The following is a 19,296-nucleotide window of genomic DNA, read 5'->3' as shown; positions in this document are numbered from 1 at the left end:
AGCTTTGTGTTTTTTAATAATAGCCATCCAGTGGGTGTGAGGAGGTATCTGGTTGTAGTCTTGATTTGCACTTCCTTAATGGTTAGTAATGTTGAGATCATTTTCATGTGTCTCTTAGCCAATTGTGTATACTCTTTGGAGAAATGGCTAAGTTCTTTGCCCGTTTTGGATTGGGTTGTTTGCTTTTTGGTTGTTGAGTTTTAGGAATTTTCTGTGTAATCTGGTTATTAATCCCTTATCAGATAACATGATTTGCAAATTCTTTCTCATTCCATGATTTGCTTTTTACTCTATTGATAGTGCCTTTTGATACACAATTTAAACTTTTTTCTTGAAGTTCAATTTGTCTGTGTTTTCGTTGTTGTTGCCTGTGCCTTTGGTGTCACAGACAAGAAATCATTGCCAAATCCAGTGTTGTGAATTTTGCCCTATGTTTTCTTCCAAGAGTTAAAACTTGTTTCAAGTCTTTGATACATTTTGAGTTAATTTTTATACATAGCATTAGGTAAGGTTCCAATTTCATCCTTTGGCATGAGGATATTCAGTCTTTCTTGCACCCTTTGTTGAAAAGACTGTTTTTTCCCCATTGAATGGTCTTGGCACTCTTGTGAAAAATCATTTGACTATATATATGAGGGTTTATTCCCAGGTGCTTTATTCTATTCTATTGATCTATATATTTGTCTTTATGCCAGTACCCCACTTTTGATCACTGTAGCTTTATAGGAAGTTTGGGAATCAGGAAGTGCAAGTCCTCCAGCTTTGTTCTTTTTCAAGACTGTCTTGGCTATTTGGGGTGCCTTGAGATTCCATATGAATTTTAGTGTGGACTTTTCTATTACTGCAAAAAAGGCCATTGGGATTTTGATAGGGATTGCACTGACTCTGTAGATTGATTTGGGTAATATGGACAGGTTAACAATATTAAGTCTCCAGTCCATGAACATGGGATGCATTTCCATTTATTTATGCCTTCTCTGATTTCTTTCAGCAGTGTTTTGAAGTTTTGATTGTATGAGTCATTTACCCCCTTGGTCAAATTCATTCCTAAGAATTTTATTTCTTTTGATGCTATTGTATTCTTTATTTCCTTTTTGTATCATTCATTGTTAGTATATGGAAATGCAACTGATTTCTGTGTATTGGTTTTGTAGCCTGCTACTTTGCTGACTTCATTTATTAATTCTAACAAATTTTTTGATGTGGACTCTGTAGGGTTTTCTACATATCAGACCATATTATCTGTGAACAGAGATAATTTTACTTCTTCCTTTCCAATTTCTTTTCTTGCCTGATTGATCTGGCTAGCACTCCATTCCATTTCACAGAGGTGGGAATCACCATCTATTAGCTTTTATCCTCCAAAGATGCGTTGATTTCTCTCATCCACTTTTATCTCCTCTTTCATGTCTTCCTTCCACTATCCTCCTAAAAAAAAAAAATCTAGGGACTTCCCTTGGTGGTGCAGTGGTTAAGAGTCCACCTGCCAATGCAGGGGACACAAGTTCCATCCCTGATCCAAGAAGATCCCATGTGACTCGGAGCAACTAAGCCCATGGGCCAAAACTACTGAAGCCCATGCTCTCTAGGGCCCACAGCTACTGAGCCCACATGCTGCAACTACTGAAGCCCGTGTACCTAGAGCCTGTGCTCCTCAACAAGAGAAGCCACGGCACTGAGAAGCCCGCGCACGGCAACGAAGCGTAGCCCTCCACTTGCCACAACTAGAGAAAGTCCGCGCCCAGCAATGAAGACCCAACACAGCCAAAAAATAATTACATAAATAGAAAATATTTTAAAAATAAAAATAAATAAATAAAATTTTAAAAAATCCACTTCTGTATAAGCTATATTGATGAAGCCTGTTCACAGAGATCTTCTCAGAAGGAGAACAGGTAAAGAGGCCCACCTGTCTTATGTACCTGCTCAGATCTTCTGCCCCCAGCCTCTCTCTTGCTCTATATAGAAAGCAGAATGGTGGGAAGAAATAGAGACAAGTAGAATGTAAGTGGGTTGAATGGTGTGCTCCCCAAAGGTATGTCCAAATCCTAAGCCCTGGTGCCTGTGAATGTGACCTTATTTGGAAATAGGATTTTTGTGGATGTAATGAAGGATCTTAGGACAAGCCAGCCTGGAGTTGGGGTGGGCCCTGAATCTAATGATCAGTGCGCCCTGTCAGAGGAAGAACAGGAAGATCTGAAACCCAGAGACAAGGGCAAAGGCCAGATAGAGATGGAGACTGAGACTGGAGTTGTGCTGCCCCGCGCCAAGGGATGCCAAGGGTTCCTGGCAGACAGACACCAGAAATGAGAAGAAGCAAGGAGAGCTTCTCCCCTAGAGCCTTCAGAGGGAGTGAGGCCCTACTGACACCTTGATTTTGGACTTCGGGTCTGCACGACTGTGAGAGAATAAATTTCTGTTGTTGTTATCCACCCATTTCGTGGAAATTTGTTCTGGCAGCCCTGGAAGCTGAAGACAGGGCTAGTTTCAAGTTCACGTGACCTCGAGCAACTCGCTTGACTTCCAGACACCTTCGGTCCCAACTCCACAGAATGGAAAGGGAGAGGAGACCATCTCTCTTATAGGGTTGCTGAGCTTTGGAATGCCACAGAATTCCCCAGATTGCTGGTTGCCAACCTCAAACTTTCTGGATCAGTAGATCTGAGTGGGGCCTGAGAATCTATATTTTTAATGTTTCTCCATTGATGCTGCTGGGTTCAGGAATACAGGTGGAGAACCAGTGCTGTAGAAGATCCAAGAACGGGGCCAATTAGAAAAAGGTAAACCTCAGAGGAACTAAGAAGAGCTTAGAGAGAAGGGAGAGGAGCAACAAGGAGGAAGGCCATTGGATGTTGTGTTGTGTTCAGAGAGGGTTTAGCAGAGAATTTCAAAGAGCAGTTTTCAACCAGGGATGGCTTCGCCCTCAGGGCAAATTTCCAGAGACCTTTTTTTTTAATACACCTGGGGGAGGTGGTGATACTGACAGCTGGTGAGTAAAGGCTAGGGATGCTGCTAAACATCCTACACTGTACAGGACAGACCTCCACAACAAAGATTATCTGGCCCTGAATGTCAGTAGCGCCAAGATTGAACATTGACTTAGACCAAGGGTTCTCGCTTCTGGCTGCGTATTAGAATCACCTGGGAGAGGTTTTAAAACATCTGATGTCCAGGCTACAGCACACGCTCAGGGCTGGGACCCAGGCATCTATGAGCAGCCAAGCTGAGACCCACTGATGGAGAGATTTGAGAGCAGTATTTATCCACACACAGATCACGCAGGGACCTTCTTAAATGCAGACTCGAATTCAGTGGGTCTGGGGTGGGGCCCGAGATTCTGCATTTCCAACAAGCTCTCAGGTGATGCCGAGGAGGGCATTGGAGACCATCCCTAAGAGGTGGGGCCTGAAGAGGGTCACTGGCATCTCCTTGAATGCCAGAGAGATGTTTCTAAATCCTTTCTCTGCCCTTTGCAATGTGAATCTACCACCCACAACCATTTTCTGGAGGACCTGAGTGTCTTCTCTTTGAAAAGCAAACATTCAGGCACAGAGGGGTCCTCCCCTGCCCCCCCTCCCTAGGTTAGAGCCATGTCATCTCTGCTCATCAGAGTAGGAAGAGCCAGGTAAGTTTCCAGAAGGAAGCAGATTGCCTCACCTCTGCTCACATTCTTTTTTCATTGCCAAATGCTGTGTTTATTGGTTTGTTACACTGAAGAATATAGTTTCTGAGCCAAAAACATACACACTCTGCTCCTCACAAAACACACTTTCTCTCCTAGTCCCTCTGGGAGGATAAGGACCTAACTCTGTGGCCATTTCATCTGCACCACTGCCTCCTGTCATAAAGGTAGCAGAAGTTTGTTTCTCCTCCAGACAAACGTCAGTTAACAAATCCAAGTGAACTAATCCCATGGACAAACCCCCTTCCCACCCTGCAGTGCCCTTCCCTTAGCAGACCTGGCCTTTAAAAGTCTCCAGGCTTTTATTTCAGGGAAGCTGAGTCCCATTCATTCTGAGCCCTCTTCCCTATTGCAAGAGCATCACTGAATAAACCCGTCCTCGCCACTTTAACTTGTGTCTGGCTTTGTTACTCTTTGATAGAGGGAGCTCAGTCTCCCCCATCTTCTGATCTCCTTTCGGGGTCCCCCATTGGCCAGTGGAAGCTGGAGGGCTTGGGAACCTGCCTACTAATGTGGTCCTTAAAGGTCAGCGCCCTGTGCAGAGAGCCAGTGTGGGGAGTGATGAAGACAGGAGGGTCCACCCAGGGGGCAAAGAAGGGCACACTCTGCTTCTTCTGGGGTCCTCTCATTGCAGCCTAACAGCAATCGTGTCATGGCTTTACTTCAGCACAGGCCTGAAAAGAATCCCCCCCACCCCCGGAGATTGTGCTCCGGGTACCAGACGCCCCTCCCGTCCACTGTGTGTCTCAGCCAGGCTAAGACATCTGGGCTCTTCGGGGGACTTCTGATGTCAAACACAGAAAGATGCTCTATCCGTGCCCTCAGGCCACACGTGTTCAGGCTTTGAAGTTACAGTGTCTGGCCTGTGCCCAAATCCCAGACAAGAGAAGTTGCAGCTCTGACCAACCCCAGCTTTCGGTTTCAGGCTGAGTGTGTGAGCTCAAGGCCAAGCTGAGATCAAGAAAATGTCTCCTGGTTCTGCAACTTCAGGAAACCCCCTAAAACTCCCAAGGGGTGGTCAGCGGAGGAGGCACGGGGGCTGCATGAGGAAGGCCCATGGGCCCCACCACCAGCCTCCCTGGCTCCAGATTTGGGACTGCGTTTCCCTCCTGGCATGTTCCCAGCCCGAGGTCACCCTGCCTCCTGGGCCTTCCTGCCTCCTCTTGTGAGACATGGAAACAAAAATAGAAAAGGGTTCCTGAGGGGTGAGGTAAGCTGCTTCCTTCTTGGCCTGGCTCTTCCCACTCTGATGAACTGAGAAGGCATTGCTCTGCCCTGGTGAGAGGGCGCTGGATTCCTCTGTGCCTGGTGGGCTGAGGGGCCGCCATGCTGGAAGGAGGCATGGAGTCCTGGTTATGAACCTAGGGCACTAGCCCTCCCCAGGGTGGAGAATGTTTTTTTTTTTATCTTTATTGGAGTGTAATTGTTTCACAATATTGTGCTAGTTTCTGTTGTGCAACAAAGTGAACCGGCCATACATACACACATATCCCCATATCTCCTCCCTCCCGAGCCCCCCTCCCAACCGCCCCATCCCACCCCTCCAGGTCCTCACAAAGCATCAAGCTGATCTCCCCGTGCTCTGCAGCAGCTTCCCACCAGCCATCCACTTCACACCTGACAGTGTGTATGTGTTAACGGTACTCTCTCACTACGTTCCATCTTCCCCGCCGCACCCCCCCACCCAGTGTCCTCGAGTCTGTTCTCTACGTCTGTATCTTTATTCCTGCCCTGCCACTAGGTTCATCAGTACCATTTTTTTAGATTCCATATATATGCGTTAGCATACAAATCCAGAAAGGAACCTGAGCTTGTGCTATTAGAAGGCAAAACAATTGTTTCCCTTGAGGGAGGGGACTGGGAGGGGACTGGGAGTGGACTGGAGGGCTGGAAAGAGCTTGCTCCTTGATTTTGGGGAGCTGGTGACATGGCACTGCTCAGTTTGTGAAAACACATTAAGCGGTACATTTATGATTTTGTACTTTTCTGTATGTATATTATGTTCTGCTTCCACTAAAAAGAATTTTTTTTAATTCGATAAGGCTTTGGAGAACAGTCTGGCAGTTCTTCAAAATCTATATAGAACTAGCAATCCCACTCCTAGGTACATACCCAAGAGAATTGAAAAAAATTCTATCCATACATAAACTTATACAGGAATGTTCACAGCAGCTGATTCAGAATAGCCAATAAGTGGAAACAACCCAAGTGTCCGTCCAGGGACAAATGGATGAATCACGTGTGATCTACCCACATAATGGAATATCATTCAGCCACTAAAAGGAGTGAAGCACTGACACACGCGACAACATGGATGAACCTTGAAAACATCCTGCTGAGTGAAAGAAGCCAGACACAAAAGACCACATATTGTAAGATTCCATTCATATGAAGTATCCAAGTAGGCAAATCCATAGAGACAGAAAATAGATTAGTGGGTGCCTAGGGCTGGGGAGGATAAACGTTTGGGGGAATCGTGGATTAGATGTACAAGGTATTTGGACAAATGAAAATGTCCTAAAGTTGACTGTGGTGATGGTTAGACATATCAGTTCATATATTAAAAGCCATTGAATTGTATACGTTAAATGAATACATTGTGTAGTATGGGAATTGCATCTCAATAAAGCTGGTCTAATCATTCAGTAGGGCATCAGCATTAGAAATGGTATCAGACCATCAGAATGAACACCTGCTGGGCATACCTGCAGGGCTACACCGATGCCTACCACGTGATGCCAGCCATTGGGCAAATGGGTGGTCTGTTGGTTTCTTGGGCCCAGACTGAGATCAAAAACTGGGGCCAAGCATCTTGAGTTCAGGAAATGGAAAAAAAAAATGGGGCCCAACGAATATGCTCCCCAGAAAGGGATCTGAGAGAAGGATGTGGGTAGAAATTGTTTATCTGGGAAGGGATCCCAGAAAGGAAGAGAAGTCCCACCTCACGGCAAGTGAGCTGGGGCGTTTATCCTCCACCACAGGGCCGCTCCTGGGGTAGGAGAAAGTTGGGAAAGGCCTGGTTGTTCCCAGATGACATGATTATCAATCTCTTATATGCCTTCATTCATGCAGCCTCTGTTCACTGAGCACCTACTATGTGCCAGGCCCTAGTAGGGGACCCTGAAGAGGAAACAAACCCAACCTGACCCCAAAAGACTCTCACAATGAGTCTACAGTGCCCACAAACCACATGGGAAAATCCTTCTGTTAGAATCCTTAACAGGAAATTCTTCTGTTAGAATCGTGCCTGCCTGGGGGTGTGGGGGGCTGCATACCTGTCATCGGCGCTGGCTGCCTGAGCCCCAGGCCCCTGCCCCACCCCTGCACCGTCCAGCTGCGTCTCTGCCCCTCTTTTCTGATGTCCACGAGGCTAGAGCATGCACCCAAGGGCTTCTGCTCTAGATAGCAGGGATTCCTTCCTCTAGAAGTGGCCAGGGTGGGGTGTGGCTGGCTGGCTTGAATGTCATTCACAAGGCTTGGGGACCACTTAGACCAACTCCTCCTGATTGGCTGGGATGGTCATGGCTTTAGCACTGCAAGTCCTGCATCCCTGGAAGCCCCCAGTCCAGGCAGACTGGGTAGGTGGGTCACCCTAGAACTCTGACCCTAGTTTGTCCCCACCCCCCCGCATCTAAACCAGTGCTTCCCAACACTGGCCGCCCATTGGCATCACCTGGAGGACTTTTAAAAAGATGCTGCTGCCTGGGTCCCACCTTGGATCAGTTCATTCAGAGTCTCAGGGATGAGGCTGGGCCTGGGGCTTGTGAAAAAATCTCCACGGGATTCTAACGTGTCACCAGGTTGAGAGTTGCAGGCCTGGAAAGAATGAGGCCAAGTTTAACTGGGGATTGAGATTTGTCTTTTAGATCAGGTGGGAGCTGAGGAGGAGTGGACAAGGAACCCTAGACGTGGGTCCATTGCCTCATTCATTCATTCATTCATTCATCAGTCCTGGTCAGGTGCAGTCCTGCGGCTGAGATACAGGGTGGGGCAAAGAGGACAGTCAGGACTTGATTTCATTCTAGAGGGGGACATGGACAGTAAACAGATAGGTCACCTGCCTACTTCCCAATGAAGATGTTCAATTGAATGATGTGTTGGGTGAATTGGGGTCTGTTGGGTGCAGAGTTACTTAGATATTGTTTTAGTTTCCTGGGGCTGCCATGAAAGATGACCGCCAACTGGGTGGCTTAAAACGACAGGAATGTATCCTCTCACAGTTCTGGAGGCCAGAAGTCTCAGGTCAAGGTGTTAGCAGAATTGGTTCCCTCTGGGGGGTCTAGAGGAGAATCTGTCCTGTGCCTCTCTCCTAACTTGGCTTGTAGAGAAGTCATTCCAATCTCTGCCTCCAACTGCACATGGCATTTTCCTCTGTGTCTGTGTCATCACATAGCCTTTGTCTCTCTCTCTCTCTCTGTGTCCTCTCCTCTTCTTATAAGGACACCATTCACCGGGATTTAGGGCCCACCCGGGTCATCCAGGAGGGTGATCTCATTTCCAGATCCTTAATTTCATCCCCAAAGATGCTTTTTACAAATAAAGTCACATTCTCAGGTTCTGAGGGTTAGGATGTGGACATATCTTTTCTTGGGTTACAAGTCAACCTCCTACAGACGTGGTGGGCAGGGAAGGCCTCCGAGGACGTGTCTTGGTGTGAATCACTCCAGAAGCCTACCCCAAGGCAAGGATGGAGGGCGGCAGCAGGAAGTGCTGCAGGGAGGCAGGGGAGAGAGGACTTGAACAGCAGGCCTTCCTGCTGGTGACCCCCAGGAAGCCTCACAGAATTGGAGCCTCAGAGCTGCCCACCCATCCGGGGGGGGCGAGGGCGCTGGGGTCTTTAGACACCAACTCCTGAAATTCATTGGTGAGGGGAGCTCCTGAGGGTTTACCACCCCACCGCTGGGCCTGGCGGCTTCTGGAAGACAGAGAAAGCCCCCAGCAAAGAACAGAAGGTGTTTGCAGGCATGGGAACCACGAGGTGCTGGTGGGCCACCAACTGTGACTGTTCCAGGAAGTGACATTTGAGCAGCCACCTGAAGGACGTGGCAGAGTCAGCCTGTGACGAGCATGTCAGGACATGTGGAGGGCACGCCAGGCACCGGAGAAGCCAGAGCAAAGCCCCCGAGGCAGAGCAAGTTCCCTGCACTCCGAGAACAGCAAGGATGGCTGTGCTGCCGCGGTCGCCCCGGGAGGGGAGGTGGCAGGAGCCGGGTGGACGCATCTCCCGGGAGCATCCTGCAGAGCCCAGAGCTGAGATCCGATCATGTGGATGATGGGAAGCTTTCGGAGTGTTTGAACCAAGAGTCCAACAAGATCCAGTAACTGTTTGAAAACAGTCTCACCTCGAATGAGGTCCGGAGGGGGCGTTGCAGGAAGTTGGGCAAGAGCAAAGTGGAGAAACTGAGTTTTTCAGGGCCCGAGGCTCTGTCTCACCCAGCGCTGTGGCCCCGGGCTGACGCTGTCCCTTCCCTGGGTGTGAGATGCCCATTGGAAAACTGAGGGCAACAAGCTGGGTCTCGTCTGCTCCTAAAGGATGTTTGGTGGCTCCGTTGAGGTCCCGGGAGCAGAAGTGCCCTGAGCACATCTGGCTGAGGGATTCCGGGCTGTGTTGGGAGCAGCAGGAGGGGTCTTGACATTGCCTCTCAGGCAGAAGTGGTCATGCCTGGACCAATCAAGTTCAGGGTGGGTCCTTTCTCAAGGTCTCTGCTGGGTGGCTGGGCTTTTCCAAAAGTGAACTGAGTTAAAATTATGAATTAAGAGTGCTGTGCCCTGGGAAGGGCTGGGGGAATGAATTGGGAGATTGGGGTTGCCATATATACATTACTAATAAGAAAAAAAGTACCAAATTGCACACTGTAAATATATGCAGTTTATTGTATGTTAAAAAAAAGAATATATATATAAAGACATATTTTGTAGTATAAGAAATGAAATTAAACACATTTGAATGCTTTTCTACTGAAAAAAAAAAAAAAAAAGAATGCTGTGTCCTGGAGGCACAAGACCAAGTGAGTCTGAGAAATGAAGACCGAGACGTCGAGGTACCTTGGCCACGTCCACCCGGTCCTGGGCTTGGCTGGTCACCTGGTTCAGGGCTCGGGAAGGCAGGAGGCTTATTAAGGCTGATTATTCTGTGGAACTGGCAACATGGTGCTTACTCAACATTCACACCTGAATGTGGAGAGAATTGAACTGAATTCTGAGAAAGCTGTGTAATTTTAGACACTTGGATTTCCCCAGATGGAGTCCAAGTGTGGTCATGTTTCAGTTAATGCCCCAAATCTCAACACGCCCGACCCCTCCTGCCTATCAGGAAGTCCAGCCTTGTCCATGGTTCTTCTTCCCAAATGTATCCAAGAACCCCATGGGTGGCTACATGTAACCAATAACGCTGGATTCCCATTTATCAAGGGTTTATCACGTGCCGGGCACTCTACTAAGCATTTGCCAAGGGGAAGGACTGTCATTCCCATTTTACAGTTGAGAAAATGGGATCTCAGAGACATGAACTCACCTTGGGAAAGATGCTGATAGATATCCATCAAAAGGTGTTTTCTCCAAAGCACACAACTAGACCACATTTCCCAGCCTCCCTTGCATTTAGATGTGGTCATGTGACCAAGCTTGCTCCATTGGCACCTCTGCTTCTTCTGGGTCCTTTCAGAGAGCAGATCTCCCTCCCCCATGCCTTCTTTCCCCTTCCATTTTCTGGGTATGGAAGACAACAAGGTCCTAGGGCGCAGGCACCACAGGATAGAAAGAAAGAGTTCTTCCAAGTGGAGAACTGCCCTGCCAGCCTGAACACTGACTCAGGGCTCTTGAGTGAGCAGAAGACAAATTTCTATTATGTTAAGGCTCAGAAAATGGAAGGTCTCTTTGTTAGAGCAGCCTAGCCCAGGCTGATTCGCAACGCTCAGAGCTGTGGCAGAGCTAGGACTGGAACCAGGTTGTCAGACCCCAGAGGGAACAGTGCTGACTTGCTCCGGTGTATGACCGTGAGGTTGGCTCCACAAGCACCAATACCACCCGCACATCAAGCTTCGGTTCCGTTCTCCCATGTCTGCTGGCCTCGGCCACCCTCCGCTGAGTGGGTTTAGAGTCAAGGGTGCAGAGGGTGGGGTCCAGTCCATTTCACCACTGCCACCATGAACCCATGGAGTTGGACAGGGCACAGATATCCCTGCTGGTGCCACTGGCCAGGCTGGGATTTCTATCTCTAATCTTGATGTCCTCGTAGGTCAAGGATGCCATTGGGCACCAGGGCACCAGTTCCCACCTGGGGTTGATGTCTGTGCGCGTCTCCCAGGCAGCATCGCTGCCTCCTCCTTTGCATTACGTTCCCAGCAGGCGAGTCACAGCAAGACTGCCGGAACCCCAGGCACACTGCACACAAGCACTTACGTGCCCAGGTGGCTGGTGTGGGGACCAATTTTATCACCTTTGCACATACACCTGGAGCACCACTCCTCTCTGACCCCCACCTTCAGTGTCAGTTAACGCTAGGACCCCCATTTCCTTACAATTATCCTCATATCGGACGCCCCTTCCTGCCTGCAGTTGCTGCATTTCATGAGCTGTGGTTTCAGAGCTGGGGGTCCCATTTCTCCCAGAGCTCCTCAGCCCCTCTGTAGTTGAGGCTGGCAGGTATGAGGGCTCTCACGCCTCCACCTGCCGACAACACTTGAGTGCCAACACAGTCAGGGTACCCACGGATTGGGGGTGGGTGCATATGGTCCACGCCTGCCTGGGCAGCTCCAGTCCAGCTGACGCGGCCTACAGGTAGATAAAGGAAGGCACTGAGATGCCATCCACACCAAGCAAGTGGGTGGCAGATGTGGGCTGAAGGTTCTGCTTTCAGTGCACCCAACAGATGGTGGACACAGCAGGCACCCACATCCCTCCGATCCCTTTCCACCTTTGTGCCCCATGAGCTTTCACTCCCAACAGCACCACTGGCTTCTCTTTGCTGGAGGACAACCCTCATGCTGCTGGAACCCTCTCTGCCTGTGTGTACCCAGAGTCAGAAGTGCCTGGGAATTCCTGTTCCTGCTGAGGGCAGCCCTTAACCAATGGCTGATACCTGGGGGAGTATATATACCTCCACTCCTTCCCCCAAGTGGAGACCCTGAGCGAGCCATGGTTACCTTCGATTATGGGCTGCATTGTGTCCCGCACCCCCCAAATTCATATGTAAAAGTCCGAACCCCCAGTACCTTGGAATGACCTTATTTGGAAATAAAGTCTTGGCCAATGTAAATATCTATGATGAGGTCATACTGGGGTAGAATGGGCCTTCAATCCAACATGACTGGTGTCCCTATAAAAAGGGGAAATTTGGACACAGACGTGCACACGGGGAGAACGCCGTGGGAAGGTTGGAGTGATGCTGCCAGAGACCAGGAGAGAGGCCCGGACAGATCCTTCCCAAGTGTCTTCAGAGGGAGCATAGTCCTGTCGACATCTTGATCTTGGACTTCCGGCCTCCAGATGGTGAGACAAAGATTTTCTGTTATTTAGGCTGCTTGATTTGTGATACTTTGTTATGGTGAGACAGGTTAATAACAAAAGCAGGAAAGGACAAGGCAAACGTAAGAGAATGCAAGCCTCAGGGAATAAGTAACGTATGGCCTCTTTCACAAAGATCCTGCCATGGGCAGCCCAGACATCTGAGTCAAGGAGATAAGGGAAAACCTAACGTCTGCACTCTGGTCTCTGTACCTTGCTTATGCATAGCTATAGGCTCCCAAAAAGCGTGGGAACTGGTTTATAAAAGGAGAAACTTTCCTTTGGTTCAGGGCTCAGTCTTTGGATGTGAATCCACTGGGCCTGTACCGGTACTATAAACATTGCTTCCTGTATTACAAGCCTCGGTGTCCTGCCTACCTCCACCCATCCCTCCAACAATGGCAGCCCTAGGAAGATAACGCACTTTCTGTGGGACTTTGCCTAATACCTCAAGCTTGTGTGGGCTTCCTCCCTCTGCTCTCCAGGGACACTATCTAAAACCTCACATTCATATGAATCCTTGTCACCAGGTAGGGTCTGCTTCTGGGGAATCCCACCTAAGACAGTGGGTTTTAAGTGAAAGCAAACTTACCAGGGGCAGGTAGTGAATGGAAATGAGCAAACTGGCCGCTGGGTATAGGGGACTGCATCTAAAGGTGGGCAGACCCAGCTCAGCTCTGCCTCGGGGGATGCAGGCTCAACGTTGCCTGAGCATCAATTTTCTCAAGAGAAACCAGAAATATGGATTTCAAAAAAAAAAAAAAAGTGACACTTGATTTTTAAATATTGGCAATTAACTCTGTAGATTCCATTTGTTTGTTTGTTCTTTTCAATGACCCAAGTCTGACCCAAACATGTCTGGAGACCAGATTTGGCCCTTGGGCTGATGCTTTGCAACCTCAGGTCAAGTGCTGGACCAGGACTGCACACCCCACCTTTACATGACGAGCAGAGCTCTGATCAGGAGGCAGGAGACTTGAAATGTACTCATGGTTCTACCATGTGTTCGAGTTGCACCTGCTTCAAAAACCCTCTCCGAGCCTCAGTCTCTCTGTCCGTGAAATGGGTACCGTCCTGTGCACCGTGCTTACTTCCTGGGTTAGTCATAAAGGCAGACTGACATCATTTATTTAGCAAACATGACATGCAAGCAATGTCCTGTGCACATAGTAAAAGATTAACTCTTTTTTTCTTCCCACCAGCCCTCAGAAGTAGGTACCACAGTTATCTTCATTTCACACACACGCAAAACTGAGGCTGAGAGGTTTAATAACTTCCTCAAGATCTCCCGGCCAATAAACGGTGGAACTGAGCTTCAAATCCAGGCAAGCTGTGAGTCCGTGCTCTCAGTCGCCGCCCTGGGCCACTTCTCAGGACTCATTAAAACACTTTACAAACTGCTTTTTGTTGTTTTCTTTTGTAAGTGGGGAGGAGAAGATGGATGGATGGGGCCCCTTAGCCTTTCCTAAGGAGCACTCTCGGCCGGCAGCTGCTCCAGGAAGGAACTGATGGGGTGTCACGGGCTTCCTGATCCCGTCTGGGCCCCGGGCCAGTATCTGGCCCAAACAGCCCTCAGCCGTTTCTCCTCAGCCGAGCATTTCCTATAAATGGTGGCTCTCTGCCCGCTGGCCTTCAGACCTGCCAGGGCTGGTAGCCAGGCAACACCCGGGCTCCTCCTTCACGAGACCCGCGCTGCCCAACTGGTGCTCGGGCCACGTGGTCCCTACTGCCCATCCCATTCCAATCTGTGTCCATGATGTGTGTGTTTCTGAGAAAAACTTTGATCCAGACAAGACCCATCCAAGGGCGAGGGTTGGGGTGGGGTAGGGTGGGAGGGCGGATCCAGGCCTCTGTTTGTCTCGGCTGAAACATTCTCTTTTGGGTCAAGGATCTGCTGTCTGCACATTCCTCAGGGTCATTCATCTCTTCATTCACTTACTCACCAGACACGGGTCAAATGTTCACAGCATGCCCGGCACTGTGCTAGGTGGACAGAAGGGGCACCTGCTCTCATGGAGGTAATATTCTAGTGCGGGGATGGGGAGGAGAAAAGTTGCTTAACTAATAAGAAAACAAGATAGTTAGACATCATGGAAAGTGTTAGAAAGAAGACAAAACATGTCTAGGTCCCAGACCCTAGAGAGGGGTTGGGTGGAACGTGAGCTGGGGGTCACGGAAGGCCTCTTGGAGAGAGACCTCAGTCCTAAGACAATCTGAGGGGTAGGGAACTCCTGGCAGGGGAAACAGCAGATGCAAAGGCCCTGAGGCAGGAAGGGGATCAGAGTTTCTGGAAATCTTAGCATCTGGCCAGTGTTACCAGAGCATGATGAGTGGCAGAGGGTGAGGTGGGAAAAATCAGTAGGGTCCCCATCAAGCAGGCCCACTGGGGGCATGTTCTCTAACAGGGGAGGACTCCCTTCTCGGGCCAGTGACCAGCTGGGCTTTTTTTTTTTTTTTAGAGAGAAAAACTTCCTTCTGAGGGACCCTTAGGACCCCCTCAGAATCACTGCTTCATCCTGATGGCCTATTCACTACGCTTGTCTGCCGGAGGGTCTATTTGATCTGTCACCCCTTACAGGGTCAGGGATCCCTGAGTTGGGGGCGGGCTGGAGTCTCTCGTCAGCCCCATCCCTGAAGAGGGCGGCTTCCCCTGGGGAGGGGGTGTTTTCACAGCCGAGGCACTGCACACATGATGCAAGCGACTGGCCTTTAAGAGCGGGAATGTGTGTCTATATCCACATGCATGCACCATGGGAGCACACACGCCTGTGTGGAGGGGCCTGTGAGTGTGGGGTCGGCACTGTCCACAGACACACGTGTGTACGCATACGGTTGCGTGCTCCTGAGTCTAGATATTCGGGTGCACCTGCCTCTTTGTGTGGGCCTGTGTTTGTACAGGGGTCGGGGTGTGTGGCTTCGCTAGGCCAGCGGCTCCCCACCCCACCCCCATCCCAGGTTAGGGCAGAGCAGAGCAAGGAGCAGGCTGCTGGCATAGAGAAGGAGCATCGTAGAACTTCAGAGAAGGAGGCCTCGGCAAGGATGGGTGGCAAGTGGGGGGTCACATGGAGGGGACACAGAGTGGCAGCGGCAGGAAGGATGGTGACTGTCCAGGTCCTCTGTGCCAGGCGCTCAACCCGAATCAATCCTTTAATCCTCACACCACCCTACCAGGGAGGGGCCCATATCATTAGGACACTTCTATTGGCGAAACAGAGTCGACGGCAGGTAAGTTACTCGCAGACCATGCCAGGCTCTAAGCCACACAGACTTTCTGCTCTTTATCCTGTGGGACAAGGGCAGCTGGCACAGAGGGGTAAGTAGTGAGTGGGGAGAGGTGTGTGTCATCAGACCTGAGGCTGGGAAAAGCCCCAGGCTGCCCCTGAGTCCCCCATCAGGCAGGGGGTAAGCACTAGCCCCCAGACCTGTCATGCCCAGGCCAGCATCCCCTTCTCCCCCACGGCCTGGCATTCCCAATGGTCCCTAAGATCTGCCCACCTGGCACCTGGCGGTGGTCCTGTATCCCCCCCAAGTTGGGTTGCCAGATCTAGCAAGTGAAAATATGAGAGCCCAGTGAAATTGAACTTAACATAAACAGCTTTTTAGTACAAGTATATCCCATGCAATACTTGGGATACACCTATACTAAAAAAGTATCAGTTGTTCATCTCAACCTCAGGTTTACCTGGTGTCCTCTACTGCATCCGGCAACACTATGACTCCAGGCCATGGTGCATCCAGGCCCGCGGGGCTCGGGGCTCCCACCCTGGTGTCTGCCCAGCTGCCCCTGTGCCTCTCACCTTCCTGCTTCCCCGCAGAAGCTGTGTCCACTTCACAGGGCTCCTCCCACCTCACCCAGGCCCTGTCCTTCTCCACGCTGGCCGCCACAGCAGGTGCCCAGGAAGGCAGAACAGAGGGTCATGGGGTCCCTCCCGTGGGCCCACCTTGGGGAGCCCATTCACTTTCCCAAGGGCAGGTGGTGCACAGGGTGAGCCCTGAATTTCTATCCAGATGGTCCTCAGCTGTACCTGGGCCTCTATTTCCCCACCTGTGAGATGGGCCGTGAATTGCTGCCCCACACACTCCCAGGTCCTTCACGTCCCTGCTTGTCCACCTCCTCCGTGCGCAAGTCTAGACACAGGGTCCTACCCTCACGGAGCGGAGATTCTAGTTCAGAGACAATATGAATGACCAAACACAGCAAGCAAAAGGGAAGAGTTAGGTGGGACGTGAAATGTCTCTCAAGAACTCAAAACAGAGAGAGCAAAGGTGTAGAGACAGGGGTTGGGTGGGACATTAGGCAGGAGGTCAGGAAGGGTGGCTTGGAGCCTCTACATTACCAGCCCCATGAAAAATCAGGGAAAGAAGTGTGCGCTGGGGAACATTGATGTAGAAGAAACAGCACGTGCAAAGGCCCTGAGGAAGGAAAAACCCACACGGGAGCATTCTGATGACGGGTGGAATCTGGCCAGCATAGAGTAGCAGAGTGAGTCTCTGTGCCAGTGGGCAGAGGGTAGCTGGTCCTGCCCAGCAAAGCCTTATGAGCCAGGGTGGGAGTTTAGGGTCTACCTGATGGGAGGGGGAAGGTGGGAGCCTCTTAGCTGAGAATGGAGACTAGGTTTCCTGCTCCCACTTCTGCACAGGGCGGGGTACAGCTCTGGCAGCAGAGTTGGGAGGGGTGGAGGGCTCTGTGAAATCTGTGCTAAATGGAAAGATAAGAGTGCCTGGAAAAAGTCTTGTTTGTTGGGGATGTCCTGGTCTCTCTGACAATATTCCCATAATAGTTTGCAGATAAGGCCTAGCCTTTGCGATTTACCTGGCACCCAGGCTCTGTCCCAGCCCCTACCTTGCTGTGGTATTTCTTTGGCAAGTCAGCTGCTGTTGGTATGAGCTGGGTGGAGTGCTCTACTTAACAGGCTGAGAATGTGGGGATCCCCACCCCAGGAAGGCAACAGAACACAGACCGTGGGAAGATGCAGAAGACAAAGGGTCTGGGTCCTTCACAAACACATTGCAAGAGAAGAGCTGGGGAGGAGAACCTTCTGGTTTAGAGAGATTTATCTGTGCATTAATCACATACAGGGTGTGGCCCTGGTTGGATGCGACTGGAACAAACTATAGGAAATAAAAATATTTATGAGACACTTGGGAAATGGACGCTGACAGGATTTTGGATGAGATCTCTAAGGCTAAGGGTTATTATTCATTGTGTTAGGCATGATGGAGAGGTCGCAGCTTTTAAAAATGGAGATGTAATTCAAATTCCATAAAATTCACCCTTTTAAAGTGTAACATGTAGCGTTTTTTAGAATATTCCCAAAGGTGTGCAATCGTCACCACTATCTAATTCCAGAACACTTTCATCACCCCCAAAAGAAACCTTGTACTAATTAGCTGTCATCCCCCAGCCCCTGGCAACCACTAATCTACTTTCTGTCTCTATGGATTTGCCGATTCTGGATACTTTGTACGGATGGAATCAGGCAACATGTGCATCCAGCTTCTTTCCCTGAGCATCACGTGTGCCAGCTTCATCCAGGTTGCAGCAGCTATGGGCACTCCACTCCTTTTTTATTGCAGGGATTATTCATAGCATGGCTAGGGTGCATTTTGTTTATCTCTTCATCAACTGACAGACATTTGGGCTGTTTGGTTGGGCTGCTATGACTGAAGCTGCTGTGAACATTCCTGTACAAGATTTTCGGTGACCATGGTTTCAGTTCTCTTGGGGACGTACCTAGGAGTGGAATTGCTGTCGTTTTGTTTTTTTCAAGAGTCCATTTTTAGAGCTACATACCAAAATATTACAGTGCAATAAGATGCTGGGGTTTGCTTCAAAATCATACAGAAGAAGGAAAGAGGGAATGGATCAATGCAAAAAGACGGGCTGTATGCATTGAGAATTTTGAATCAGGACAAGTGCATGAGGGTTTATCATGCTTTTGACTTAATATCTGTTTCAATTTGGGCATAAAAATTCTTTTTGATGTTGAGGCTCAGTTCAGAGCAGCTTCCCTGCCCTCCTTTTGAGTTCCCAGCCGATCACTCTCTAGATGAGAAATGTAATGCGAGCCACGTGCGTCATAGTAAATGTGCTAGTAGCCACATCTAAAAAAAGTAAACACAGGGCAATGTTGATTTTAATCACACTTTGACCCAATATAGCCAAAACAGGATCATTTTAATATGTGAGCAATTTAAAAATTTTGACAAGATATTTTAAATCCTTTTTTCCTACTAAAGTCTTTAAACCCTGGTGTATATTTTATGCTGATGGACCATCTCCATCTGGTCTCACCTCATTTCAACGGCTCCACAGTGACTTCTGGCTCCCAGATTGGACAAGGCAGCTTTCTTTGGGGTACTTAGTGTACTTTTCCAAAAGCTCTTGTGACTTTTTTTTTTTTGGCTGTGTTGGATCTTTGTTGCTGTGTGCAGGCTTTCTCTAGTTGCCAAGAGCGGGGGCTACTCTTCGTTTCAGTGTGCAGGCTTCTCATTGCAGTGGCTTCTCTTGTTGCAGAGCACGGGCACTAGGCATGCAGGCTTCAGTAGTTGCGGTGCATGGGCTCAGTAGTTGTGACTCACAGGCTCAGTAGTTGTGGTGCACAGGTTTAGTTGCTCCATGGCATGTGGGATCTTTCCAGACAAGGGCTCGAACCCGTGTCCCCTGCATTGGCAGGTGGATTCTTAACCACTGTGCCACCAGGGAAGTCCTTTATGACTTTTTTTACTTCCTTAGTTGTCTTTATCCAGCTACCACTGGACTGTTGGCCCAAAGAGGGCAAGCACCTTATGTGTCTCACCAAATGCTGTGTCCCTGTGTCTAGACCAGTGCATCAAGCACAAAGCAGGTGAGGGCTGAGCAGCAGTGCACAGAGCAGCGAATCTCTGCCCATTTCACAGATGGGGAGTCAGAGGCCCAAGCACAGCTGAGGTCCATCTGGGTAGAAATTCAGGGCTCACCACGTGCACCGCCTCCCCCTGGCAAGGTGGGTGGAGATTCCCAAGGGCAGCCCACGGGAGGGATCCAACTTCCCTCCTCAGCCCTCTGGCTCTGCCTACCTGGGCACCTGCCGTGAAGGACAGGGCCTGAGTCAGGTGGGAGGAGCCCT

This window comes from Hippopotamus amphibius, chromosome 9 (assembly GCF_030028045.1).
Source record: "Hippopotamus amphibius kiboko isolate mHipAmp2 chromosome 9, mHipAmp2.hap2, whole genome shotgun sequence".
Lineage (NCBI taxonomy): Eukaryota > Metazoa > Chordata > Mammalia > Artiodactyla > Hippopotamidae > Hippopotamus > Hippopotamus amphibius.
The sequence above is the reverse complement of the archived record's forward strand: the minus strand, read 5'-3'. Positions refer to the sequence as shown.